This window comes from Martes martes (assembly GCF_963455335.1).
Source record: "Martes martes genome assembly, chromosome: 8".
Classification (NCBI taxonomy): Eukaryota; Metazoa; Chordata; class Mammalia; order Carnivora; family Mustelidae; genus Martes; species Martes martes.
The window spans coordinates 129707592-129721048 of NC_137895.1; the positions used below are offsets into that span (position 1 = coordinate 129707592).

The 13457-nt window shown below is 35.4% G+C and overlaps 1 protein-coding gene across 1 annotated transcript in view; it reads right to left on the reverse strand.

Moving 5' to 3' along the window:
• The window catches only part of ODAD2 (outer dynein arm docking complex subunit 2), a gene marked incomplete at its 5' end in the record, with an annotated part of 176018 nt that overhangs the window by 88345 nt on the left and 74216 nt on the right, over nucleotides 1–13457 (reverse strand). The window lies entirely within an intron of this gene.

Here is a 13457-nt window from a genome sequence, read left to right on the forward strand (position 1 = left end):
GCTCTCTGATTTCAGTTTTAATTTCATGACACAGAAAGCAAGCTCCATGATAATTACGATTCACATAAACTTAAAATCAAGCCATGTAATTTTTTAATTAGCTGTACACAGACTGTTACCTAAATGTCAAAATACTGGTTTCTTTCATATAGTAACATCTATATACTTTCCAAAACAAATATTTATGCCTCAAAATGTGAAGTTACATTTTTTATTTGGTCTGTGTTTAATTGACTTACCTTACTGTATGACATATTTTAAACTCCTCCAGTCCTAATCTAGCATTAGGAATTAAAATCATTACACCACAGTGCACCCTTTGTTAGGCATGGATAACACGTAACTTGTTTTCCATGTGCTCCCTTCTCAGCAAGACTAACATTGCAGACTGTGTTATAATTACTTAAACACACTGTAATCAAAATATCTTCATGACTAGCTGAAAAATGAATTATCATCAGAGTCATCTCTACACCATCTGTCTTCTGTTTATATATCAATCAGTCCAGGGAGCATAACCTTGCATTAAGGTCCATTGAGTACACTTGCAGTTGAGAAGGTGGCCAAACAAAACTTAATATCCTTTACAAACATGGCTTTGTTCAGAAAGATATGTTAAACTCAAAGCAGATGAAAAATGATAAAGAGCATCAAAACTCCTTTGACTTTTAATCTCAGGTTGAGTTAAACACATGTAGTATTTAGCCACAGATAGAATAAATACTACTAGCTTAGAATGCCATTCAAATTCTTTCTTAAAAATTGACATAAAGATGACTACATTTCTTGATTATCTGAGATGAGTTTGCCAGGGGAAAAAATATGCTATTTCAAAGGGTCCAAGTATGAAATCAGCTTTGCATAACCTTATAAATTAGTTGGTAATGCAAATAACTTGTAGTAAGATACAGATTGTCTCTTTAGAAAATGACTTTTAGTAAGAAAAAAGCACATTGAGAAAGTATTTTAACATGAAGTTTAACTAAATAGCTTTCCAAATCTGAAGCTGTCAATATCGTGCTGAGAGAAAGTTTTATTTCTCAACTGATGGAAACTATAAAGAATGATACTGAGCACTTCGTAATGAAGGATTTACTTTACAAAGGTCACCCATCTTACTGCTTTACATATAGTGCTGAAAGCGTAATTGCTGATCCTTGGGTCTCTATTTTTTCACATGCAGTTTCTCAATGAACAATAGGTCTGTCCTCCCTTCTTGCAAATGTAGCAGTAAAATTTGCATTAGTAATATTTAACTGTACAGAGTTGGACATAACTTCACAGTACAGCAGAAGTCATTTGCATGGCACACCTTTCCAGAATTTTTTTTTTTTTTGAAGGGATAATTCAGTGCGGACCCACCTCCCCCCAGGCAAAATTTCACAATTAACTGTAAAATTTCACTGTTGATTGTAAAACTACATCTACTGTTCCCAGTTATCACCCCAAACCCTAGGCAACTAACCCATCGGATGCTTAGTTGTAACAGAGGAGGATTGTGACCCCATCACTGATGCCTTAAAAGACTCAGCACAGCACAGAGTAATAACTTCAGATGAGGGAAACATGATTGGAAGACATTTGCTTACACAGGAGCTAACAAAATCGGGGGTAGCAAACTACGGGATTTAACTCTGTCCCTTCCATCTCCTTCATTCTCTATATCAAGTTATTTACTGCTGACTTCATAATAAGCCAAGTATCGGGACACCTGGGTGGCTCAGTTGGTTGAGTGGCCAACTCTTGATTTCAGCTGAGGTCATGATCTTAGGGAGATGAGATCAAGACCCACGGTGGGGCCACACTCAGCATGGAGGCTGCTTGAGATTCTCTCTCTCTCTGTCCTCCCCCTGCTCACCTGTGTGTACTGTGTCTCAAATAAATAAACAAAATCTTAAAAGAAAAGAAAGCCAGATATCGTCCCCTTACTTCCCCCTTCCTCTTGCCAACACCCTAATTCTGGTCTTTATCACATCATGTCTGGATGGCGGTGGTAGATGCATCCTTGGATTTGTGTCTTCAATTTCTCTCAATTCTACCCATCCCATGATTTCCTGTGAAATTAATCTTCCTAAAGGACCTTTGGAGCTTCTGTAGTAGCTCCTTGAGAGCAGGTCCCCAGGGATATTCATTCTCTCCATCACACCATCTGGCACATTCAATCAATGCTTGCAGTCCCAGGAGAAAATTTCCAGTGGCTTCCCATTACCTGTGTGGTATTAAAACCCTGATTCCTGCGGGGGCATCTGGGTGGCTCAGTGGGTTAAACCTCTGCCTTCAGCTCAGGTCATGATCTCAGAGTCCTGGGATTGATCCCTGCATCAGGCTGTCTGCTTGGCAGGGAGACTTGTCCCTGCCCCCCTGCCCCCCCCCCGCCTCCCCCACACCTGGCTCTCTGCCTACTTGTGATCTCTGTCTGTCAAATAAATAAAATCTTTAAAAAACAAACAAACAAAACAACAACAACAACAACAACAAAAAACATGATTCCTGAACTCAGTATTTTAACATTTCCAATGAGCTGTTTTTTCCTCCTCATTCCCAATATTCAGGCATTTGCTCATAAATGCTAAGCATACAGAAATACTGGATACTCTGAAGGAGCACATGCACCTGAATGTTTATAGCAGCAACGTCCACAATAGCCAAACTATAGAAAGAACCTAGATGTCCATCAACAGATGAATGGATAAAGAAGATGTGGTATGTGTGTGTGTGTATATATATATATATACACATATATATACATATACATATATATATGTACATATATATACATACACACACACACACACACACATATATATATATATATATACACACACACACACACATACACACAATGGAATGCTATGCAGCCATCAAAAGAAATGAAATCTTGCCATTTGTGATGACGTGGATGGAACTAGAGGGTATTATGCTGAGCAAAATAAGTCAGTCAGAGCAAGGCAATGATCATATGATCTCCCTGGTATGATGAAGTTGAGAGGTAACATGGAGGGTTTGGGGGGTAGGAAAAGAATAAATGAAACAAGATGGGATCGGGAGAGAGACAAACCATAAGAGACTTTTTTTTTTTTTTTTAGATTTTATTTATTTGACAGAGATTACAAGTAGACAGAGAGGCAGGCAGAGAGAGAGGAGGAAGCAGGCTTCCTGCCGAGCAGAGAGCCTGATGCGGGGCTCGATCCCAGGACCCTGAGATCATGACCCGAGCCGAAGGCAGAGGCTTTAACCACTGAGCCACCCAGGCGCCCAAACCATAAGAGACTCTTAATCTCACAAAACAAACTAATCAAAATATCTTCATGACTAGCTGAAAGGGTGGTGGAGTTATGGACATTGGGGAGGGTTTGTGCTATGACGTGTGTAAACCTGGCGATTCATAGGCCTGTACCCCTGGGGTTAATAATACATTATATGTTAATAAAAAATTAAAAATTAAAAAAAATAAAAAAACAAAACAACAGCTTAAAAAGAAAGAAAGAAAGAAAAAGAAAGAAAGAAAGAAAGAAAGAAAGAAAGAAAGAAAGAAAGAAAGACCAGATATAGTCAATTCTTGTTACACAGGGCAGTTGTGTTCTATAAAGTCACTGCACATAGGGAATTAGTAAATACTGAACCATTACCTCTTGGGAAAATACAAAATTTTCTTCCTGAGAGCCTCTGTTTAGAACGTTTTTGTCAACTGATCAATCTATAACCATGTTTTATGTGTGTTTCTGTTTAAAGCACCTTATTTACTATATTGTATTGACATGGAACCAACGCATGGCCAGCAGCACTGCTGTTCATTCTGAGCAAAGCTTCCCTAACACGTATTTGCTCCATAAGGCACATCACAACCCTCTTGCACTTGAGAACGTTAGACCGGATCACTCTTCAGCACTTTGCTTAGGAATCATTTTAAATAGCAAAACCACCAACTCAAAACACAAACATGTGAAGCATATGGCACTTCACAGGCTGTAAAAAGACACTCGTTTGCAGTAGGAGAGCTGAAATAAGAAGAGAGAGCCTAGCCTTGTTCACCATCAGCTGGACAGGTGCATGAGAAGACTCAGATTTTTCCCTGCTCTGCACAGGTCTGTGAATAACAGCCAAAGTGCTCTATGTATTGATTTGGAGGCTACCAACAATTTTTGCTAGTTCACAAATACAGAATCTTCAAATACAGAGTATTTTAACTATTTCAGGAAAGTACAGTCTAGTGAGAGATAAAGAAACCATTATGTTCCATTATGATAAATGCTAAAATAGATGGGTGCACGGGGTTCCATCAGAACACAAAGGGGAGACACTACTCATAGACTACAGAAATTCTCTCAACTATAAGCCTTTCCCTATGCTGTTGCCCTCTTTTGCTGTAATAGCCCATCTTGTAAGGTCTATAACAAAACGTCTCCCACAGATTCTCTGCTTTCTCCCACCTTGAGCGTTTTTTGAGTTTTGCTGTCCCCCTTTCTGATATTCATGACACAGTGCTTTGCCTTGTAGTCATGTGTGTATGCTTACCTCCCCATTATTATTTTTTAAATTCTAAATTTTTAAAATTTAAAAAAATTTTTTTGATTTAAATTTAATTGGCCAACATGTAGAACATCATTAGGTTCAGATGTAGCGTTCAATAATTCATCAGTTGCATATAACACCCAGAGCTTATCACATCATGTGCCCTCCTTAATGCCTGTCACCTCCCCCATTATTGTTATAATCATTGTGTCATTTCCTTGACTGCAGAACTCATGTACCACCTACTGTGCTTCCAGCATGCTACCACAGCCAGTGAATATTGGTTAAATGGACATGAAACAAGATAGACTTTGCTCCATGAATCAAAAATCTCTCCCACCACAAATACATTCATTTCTAACCTCATTTTTGCAAAGTACCTATTCAAGTTCTAAATCTAACTATTAGAGTAAGTCTTCACTTGAAGTTGTCTTTAGTTGAAAGTGCATTTTCATAGAATTTCTTTATAATTCTATTGCTTTTTGCATATACAACAATGGGCTTATAGGTGGCATTAATTTACACGCACTGTCCATTGCAACAGGTATCTCCTTTTGTATAGTTTTTAAAATCTGATTGGCATCTTGCTCTGAATTCATTTCCAGTAGTAGGTAAGCTCTTCCCATTTTTTTTATCAGTTGAATTTTACATTAATACTTTGACATTATAAACAAAACTGAATTTTGTTTTCAAAACCTTCAATTTTATCATAGAAGTCAAACTGTGTGGCTGGCAGAATAATAGTTCTAGAAAGATGAATACATATTCATACTCTGGCTATTAAGGAAACCCAAACAAACCAAAAATGATGTAGCTGCTTGTTATCTTTCTCAGTTTTTTTTTTTGTTGTTGTCGTTATAATAACATTTGCCAAGATTGTTAAGAAGTCTGGCTGGCTTGCCTGCTCCTTGAGGACATATATATGAACAAAAGTGAAGAGTTTGTGCCCACAGAGTAGGCACAGCCACAGTAGAGTTTCTTTTTGGCAATGTCAATGCAACTATTTTGAAACTATAATTTTATATCATTTCTAAAAATTTCACAATTTTCATTGAGAAGTTCACTGATAAATATTATTATCTGACAGTGGTTCCCACTAAATGTGGTTAGCCTGGGAAAACATGATATTCTTACACCACATTAAAGGATGCAACTGAAATCTATACGTTTTGAAGCCAAGTTGGCAACTCAGTAAAAATGGAAACATAAAAAGGATGTCAGAATGAAATGATCATCTCCATGAAAAGCTATAATTAGAAAAGAACTTTACTTTTTTATAATGATTCTCTAAGTTTTTATGATTAACCTCTCTAGGTATTATATTAAAGACTCTATGGGACACCAAATTTGAAGGAAAGAAGTAAGTGTGACAGCCTCTGGAAAGTTATGTCCCAGAATTTCTTGGCCCTCAAAGCACAGAATGATAATCTATCCTTTAATAGTTGTATAAACAATATGATTAGAAAAGTCCCAGAAACATTTTCTCAGGAAAAAAAAAATCACTCTTACAGTAAATATTAAAAGTGTGCCTATCGGGTACCAGGTAATTTTTGAGGCACTGGGGATTTTTCCACCTTGAAAGCAAATAGAAATCCCTGCTTTCTTGGAGCTAATATTCTTTTGGGAAAAGACAGAATAAAAGTGAAATCTGCACATTATATGAAATGTTGAAAGGTGACTGGAGAAAAATGAACCAGAAAAGTGTGGTGGGATGGAGCTGGGAGGGTACAGGGAGACTGTCCACGCAACAGTGACATGTGGCAGTCACTCAGAAGGGGTGAGGAAAGCTAGCGTGGGGCTAAGAAGGGTACTCTGGTCCTTGGGGTAGTCCATGGCATGGAGAACCCATCATTTTCAACCAACACTAAATGAGAGTTATGCAGTCATCATTGTATTCATCCAGTATTAGTATTGGATCCTAGAGAACATCTACTGTTGTAGATGAGAAAACAGAATTAGAGTGCCTAACCAAGCCTGTATGATGTATTGGTTGTATAAGCAAATAAAATATAATTTATCTTTTCTTTCTTCTCTGAAAAAAATGCATGATTTAGATGAGTGCATTAAAGGCAGCTGAGGTATGGTTTACCCAAAACAGAGAGCAAATTGCACCAATGCAAATGTTAATATTTATGGTCACCACAATGACAAGACACCCATTCCACTCACTATACCTTCTGTTTTATAATGTCTTTTTAATTCAATATATGTAATGGAAATTCTGTGTCAATGAATATGACATAGAATATGGATTTATAATAATTTTTAATGACAAGATAGTATTACTGTATTGATATACTATAATATATTTGAACAATCCTTTAAAAATTGAAATTAGGTTCCTTCTAGTTTTGCACAATAATGGAATAAAAATAACATTGCAAAGGCCATCCTTGCATCCTTTTGCAATGCACTGATGATCTTCTGAGGACAAAAACTGAGGAATGGAATTGCTCAGAAAAGATTCTATATATGTTAATTTTAATGCAAAACAGACTGTTCTCCATAAAATTTATGGCAGTTTGATTCCACATCCACAGGTAATTAAGAAAACCAGTTACCAGCATCAGCAACTAGCCATTAAGAACAAAAAATTCAATTTTTCGTCTTAATTTTTCTTCTCCTTGTCATTATGGAAAATCCGAAACATACTTAGGTTTTTAATGGTAAAGTAAACACCAATAGACACAACATTCAAAACCTAACAAGTCTGCATCATCTCAGTATGTGTGTATTCATTTTTTAAACCGTTTGCAAGTAAGTTAGAGATAGAACAATTCACAACTCAAATTTTCATCTTTTAAAATAAGTACGACCTTTTATGCTATCGTTGTACCACTGTTACATTTGAGAAACTTAAAAATAGTTCCGTAATTTAATCCAGTATCCAGTTCAGAGTCAAATATTTCCAGTTGCTCCCAGAACATCCTTTAGAGCTTTATAAACAAACAAAACCTGGTTTCAAACAAGGATTGTGCCTATATTTTTGATATGTCTTCTTAGTCCCTTTTATTATAGAACATCTTTATGACATTTTTAATTTTTTATTTTTTTTAAAGATTTTATTTATTTATTTGACAGACAGAGATCACAAGTAGGCAGAGAGGCAGGCAGAGAGAGAGGAAGGGAAGCAGGCTCCCCGCTGAGCAGAGAGCCCGATGCGGGGCTCAATCCCAGGACCCTGGGATCATGACCCGAGCTGAAGGCAGAGGATTTAACCCACTGAGCCACCCAGGCACCCCTGACATTGACTTTTTAAACACATCAAGTCCTATAGAATTTGTTTGCCTTCTCAAGGTGTCATTAAATTTTTCCTTCTATTCTCTGTGTTTTCTCTGAATGGGAAATTAGAACTAAAATCTGAGTTTGATTCAAATTACATATTTTTGGCACAATACATCACAGGTAATTTTGTGTACCTCACATCACACAACATGTTCAGAGGCTCATAGTATAAGTTGTTCCACTCTTAGTGATGCCAAGTTTGGTCATTTAATTATCCTGATAACCACTATATATCTTCCTTATAAAGATATATCTTTCCATTTTCATTGAATAACAATCTGTGTGGTGACACTTTGTCATTCTAAGAAGGTCCTATCCCAACATTTTCCCTACCTTAAAGTTTTAGCATCTATTAATTATCCTTGCCTAAAATAAGTACTTTATTGGGAGTTATAGTGATTTTTGAATTTTGTATACTGTTTATTAACTGGCCTTCTTTTATAAAGAAGAGCTTCCTCTCATCAACTGGGGGCTTAGTTATCCTACAGAAAGGCAGAATAAATGTTTAATTCTTTTCCTTTAGTTACTAATTTGTTCAGTAAGGAGTTATTATAATGGTCATTTCCAGTGGAAACAAAGGAGATTTTTCTCCTCTCTTTTTCATTCTTCTTTAGCATTTAAAATCCTATATAACTGAATCTATCAATTATTTCTTTTATGATTTTGATCTTTTACTTATGCAGTCCACATCCCAAGATAATAAAACTGGAGTATTTCTTTTGTTCTCTTATAACACTTTGTTTATACTTAAATCTGTTAATTACCTGAAATTTCTATAAGAAGGAAGTAGGGACCCAGCTTTTTTTAATGGTCACTCTGATAATATCCCAAAATTTTAAAAATTTAAGTATAGTGGATCTGTCTCCTCAGGCAAAGTAAACAAAACCAAAAATGAATCGTAGGACATTAAACTAAAAAGATTTTGTACAACAAAGAAAACTATCAACAAAACAAAAAGGCAACCTACTAAATGGGAGAAAATATATCTGATAAGAGATTAATATAAAAAATACTTAAAGAAATACAAATCAACACCAAAAACCCCCACAAATAATCTAATTAAAAATAGGCACAATAACTGAATAGACATTTCTCCAAAGGAGACAGCCAGATGGCCAAGAGACACATGAGAAGATGCTCAACATCACTCGTCATCAGGGAAATGCAAACCAAAACCACAATGACATATAACCTCATACCAGTCATAGTATCACAAGTTTTCGTATGTAGTTATGTAGATATATATTTAGTGTAGCTATTGTGTTCCATTAATCTGTTCATACCTGCACAATTAGTTAGTTGGTTTTTTTTTTTTTTTTTTTTTGGGTGGGGGGAAGGGACAGAGGGAGAAAGAGAAAAGAATCTTAAGCAGGCTCCATGCCCAGCATGGAGCACCACGTGGGTTGTTAAGACAACCCTGAGATCATGACCTGAGCCTAAATCAAGAGTCAGGTGCCCCTATTCATTTGTTTTTAATAGTACAACTATGAGCTCCAATGACTGAAAAATAACCTACCAAACGGGTACCCCTTCATTGTGTAAAATAAGTTGCTTCCTGATAAAGAGGCACTTGTGTAATTTGATTAAGATTATGTATTTTTAAATGTTTATAATGAATTCAAAAGAAAAAAAGTCTACAACCAGACACATGAAAACTATTTTTAAAAAGACTAAGTGGAAATGCTAGACTTGAAAACTCCAGTAAGAAATGAAGAATTTATTAGATAAGCTTAAGAACTGGAAATAGCAGAGAAAGGAATCTGTGAACTTTAAGAAAAGGTGTCCAAACTGAAAAATAAGGAGAAAAAGTGAAAAAAAAAAAAAAGAGTTCAATGTCTGTGGAATATTAAATGAAATGATATCTGTGCAATTAGAGTTTTAGGAAGAGAAGAGAGAGCAAGAATGAGACCAAAGAATATTTGTGAATGCCTGAGGTCTAAAACTGATGGAAGACATTAACCCACAGGTCTGAGAAGCCCAGTGAACGCTGAACAGAAAAAATACAAAGAAAACCACACCTTCAGCATGTCAAAATCAAACTGCTGAAATCCAAAGCTAAGAAGCAGATCTTAAAACCAGCTAAAGAAAAAAGACACATCAGGTATAGGGAATTTAAATAAAAACAAAAGCTGACTTCTCACAGGAAACAATGAAAGCAAAAATACCAGAATAGCATTTACATTGTGGTAGAAGAAAAACAGCTATTCATCTAGACTTCTAAACTGAGTAAAAATATCTTTCAAAAATAATGGTAAAGCCCCTTCCTGTGCCTCCTGAATAATTCAGCCCCCAAGTCATCACATGTGGGAGAACAATGGAAAAAGGTAAAAGTGTTTTAGTGGTCCCACATGAGGTGTTAGAGCCAAAGAAGATAAAGAGGGAATCTCTAAGGATAGGGTAAAACAGGCATAGGTTATCTGAGCAGCCTCTAGGTGTGCAACTCAATATGGGAAGACAGAACCCTAGCAGAAGGATAGCTCCCCTGAGAATCAGCCTGTTGTGTAATGATGAGCCTGAACAGGGTGAGGAGGGTAACAACACAGAGGAGCAGGCTGGCATGGGAATTGAGCAGGTTGAGAAGTGAAGACATACAAGGGGAAGGTGACCTGCCATGAAGTACCAGTGCCTGAATAGGATAAAGAGAATATGCAGGAGTCTGGGCCATCCAGCATGTTGAATCAGAGCTAAAGCAGGGTGAGGATAGCAACTGAAAAGGGGACAAGAGAGGGTTGGACATGAAGGACTGGTTACATACAGGGAGCTAGGTCTAATAAGTACAGATGAGAGTCAGTTTCTTATTGTCAATGGAGGGAATTACAAATACATAGAAAAAACTAGAAATAAATTGATAACCATGGTGGACAAGTTTAACATCTCTTTCTCAAGAGTTGATAGAACAGGAAAAAAAAAATGTAGAGATACAGAAGATTGAACAACACACTTAACCAGTCTGACCTAAGCAACATTTTAAAAACACTACACAAAACAACTGTAGAATACACATTTTTTTCTCCCATGCAAACAGAATATTTACAAAAATGGACCACGTGGCCAGGCAATAAAGCTAAATATGAAAAAATTAAAATCTCAGAGAATATAATCTCTGACATGGTTTTAAAATAGAAATCAATAATGATATGGCCTCTGGAAAATACCCAAATTTTTGGAAATTAAGCAATACTTGTAGGTAACCCCTGGGCCAAAGAGAATTCAGAAAGAAATTCAGGAACTATTTTGAATCAAATAAAAAGAAAATACTTATTCAAAGTGCTAAAATAGTCTGGGAGGGAAATATATAGCTTTAAATACATTGGCAAAAGAATGGACCTATAATATCAATTATCACAGCTTCTACATCAAGAGAGTAGAAAAAGCAGCAAAAACTTAAACCTGAGAAGAGTAAAATAAATAAAATAATAAAATGATATGAATAATACTGATAAAGCACTAGAGCAATTATTCTTTACTTTTTATGTAAAGAGAGTGAATATTTTAGACTATGTAGGCAACATATGATCTCTGTTGCATATTCTTGTTTTGTAAATATTTAAAAATGTAAAAACCATTTTTACCTCACATGTTATTTAAAAATGGACCATGAGCTGCTTCAGAGAGACTGACCAAAAAAGAGACACAGAGAGAGATCACAAATTACTATTATTACAGAGCTTGTAAGTGATAAAATTATAGAAATAATAATACAAGGACATTATAAATAAGTGCACCAATTAACTAAACTTTAAATGAAAACAAATATATCATTGAGAAACACAAATTACCAAAATTGACCCAAGAAGACATGGAAAACCTAAAAATACCATATGTATTAAAGACATATAATTTACCTTTAACACTCAAAACAAATAAATCACCATCAACAAAAATCCTTTCCACAAAGAACTCCCAAATCCAGATGGTTTTGCTGGTGAATTCTAGCATACATTTAAGAAAGAAATAATCCTACACAAACTCTATTTGAAAATAGAGAGGAAAGATGATCTTTCAATTTGTTTTATAAGGCCAGCATAACCCATGTACTAAAACTTGGCAAAAATATTACAAGAAATTTATAAATCAAAATATCTCATCAACATAAACACAGAATACAAAACACCAACTAGTAAAATCCAAGAATAGACAAAAAGGGTAATACAACATGATCAGAGTGATTTTATCCAAAAAATGGAAGGTTGACCTTCAAAAATCAATTCATACAATTCACCTGCTAGTAGAACAAAGAAAATTTATCTGATACTCTTAAAAGCTGCAGAAAAAGCATTTTACAAAATCCAAAACCCATTTTTGATTTAAAAAAACAAACAAACTTCAAAGTAAACTAGGAATAAATGGGACTTCCTCAATCTAATAAAGAGCATCTATGAAAACCAAATGTATGCTACAAATAGCATACATAATGGTAAGAAATTGAGCATTTTCTTCCCAAGATCAGGACAGCACACAAATATCTAACCACTCACTTCACAGAGGTCCTGGCCTATGCAACAAAGAAAAAGAAATAAAAGACATAAAGATTGGGGCGGGGGGGAGAGTAAACTGTTACTATTTGTAGATAACATAATTCTATATGTAAAAAACCTACAGAATCTATAAAAATTATTAGAAAGAATAAAGTTAGCAAGGTTGTAAGAATACCCAAAGATATACTTGAATATATACAAGTGTGTTAAACAATCACTTATATTTCCATTATTTATAACAAATAGCTGGAAAATGAATTAAAAACGATTACCAATCACAGCAGCATAAATAAGCAGAAACCTAGAAAAAAATATAATGAAAAATATCTAAGACTTCTATGTTGATAGCTACAAAATATTGCTGAAACGAAAGAAGACCCAAGTAAATGGAGATGCATGCCATGTTAGTGGATTGGCAGTCTCAATATTGCTAAGATTTCCATTCTTTCTAAATTGGTCTAGATAGTTTCCTAACAACACTTATTAAGTGTTAAAATAACCTATAATTTTGAACAACAACAACAAAAATGTCAGACAAAACAAACACATACTATAGGCTTCCATTTGTTTCCAAATAGAGACAGCACAAAACTATACTCTATATGGAGGTATTCTCAAGAATAAAATTATGAAAACAAAGCAAGATAGGAATTGCCATAAAAGGCAAGAGAAGGGCGCTCTCCAGAGGGAAGAGAGGTCGCAGGGGGTACCCTGCAGTAGGGAGGAATAGCCGGGAGTTTTTAGGGTAATGACAGAATTCTACTTCTTGGCTTGGGTTGCAGTTACATGAGTCTTCCCTTCTGAATAATTTATAAATATGTACATCTGCATCATGTGCTTTCCTTTATACATATTACATTTCACAAAATAAATGTTTAAAAATGTGTTTTAATTTCCATACACGTATGTATTCTCTCTCTCACAGGAAATGGTACTGAACAGCTCATTTAATTCAGCTATTAAACTAAGCACACATCACAGCTGGCTGGATGAAAGACATAACGTGGGTAAATAAAATCCACAACATCCTCAAATTAAAAGCCCCTAGAGCTTGTTTTAAAATGAGAAAATGAAGACCTAGAAGATGAAATTATTCACGTAATTACTTTGCATTTGTCATTTTGGTATCACAGGTAAATCCACGTGCTTTTAAAAGTACGCAGATGAGAAACAACAAAAAGA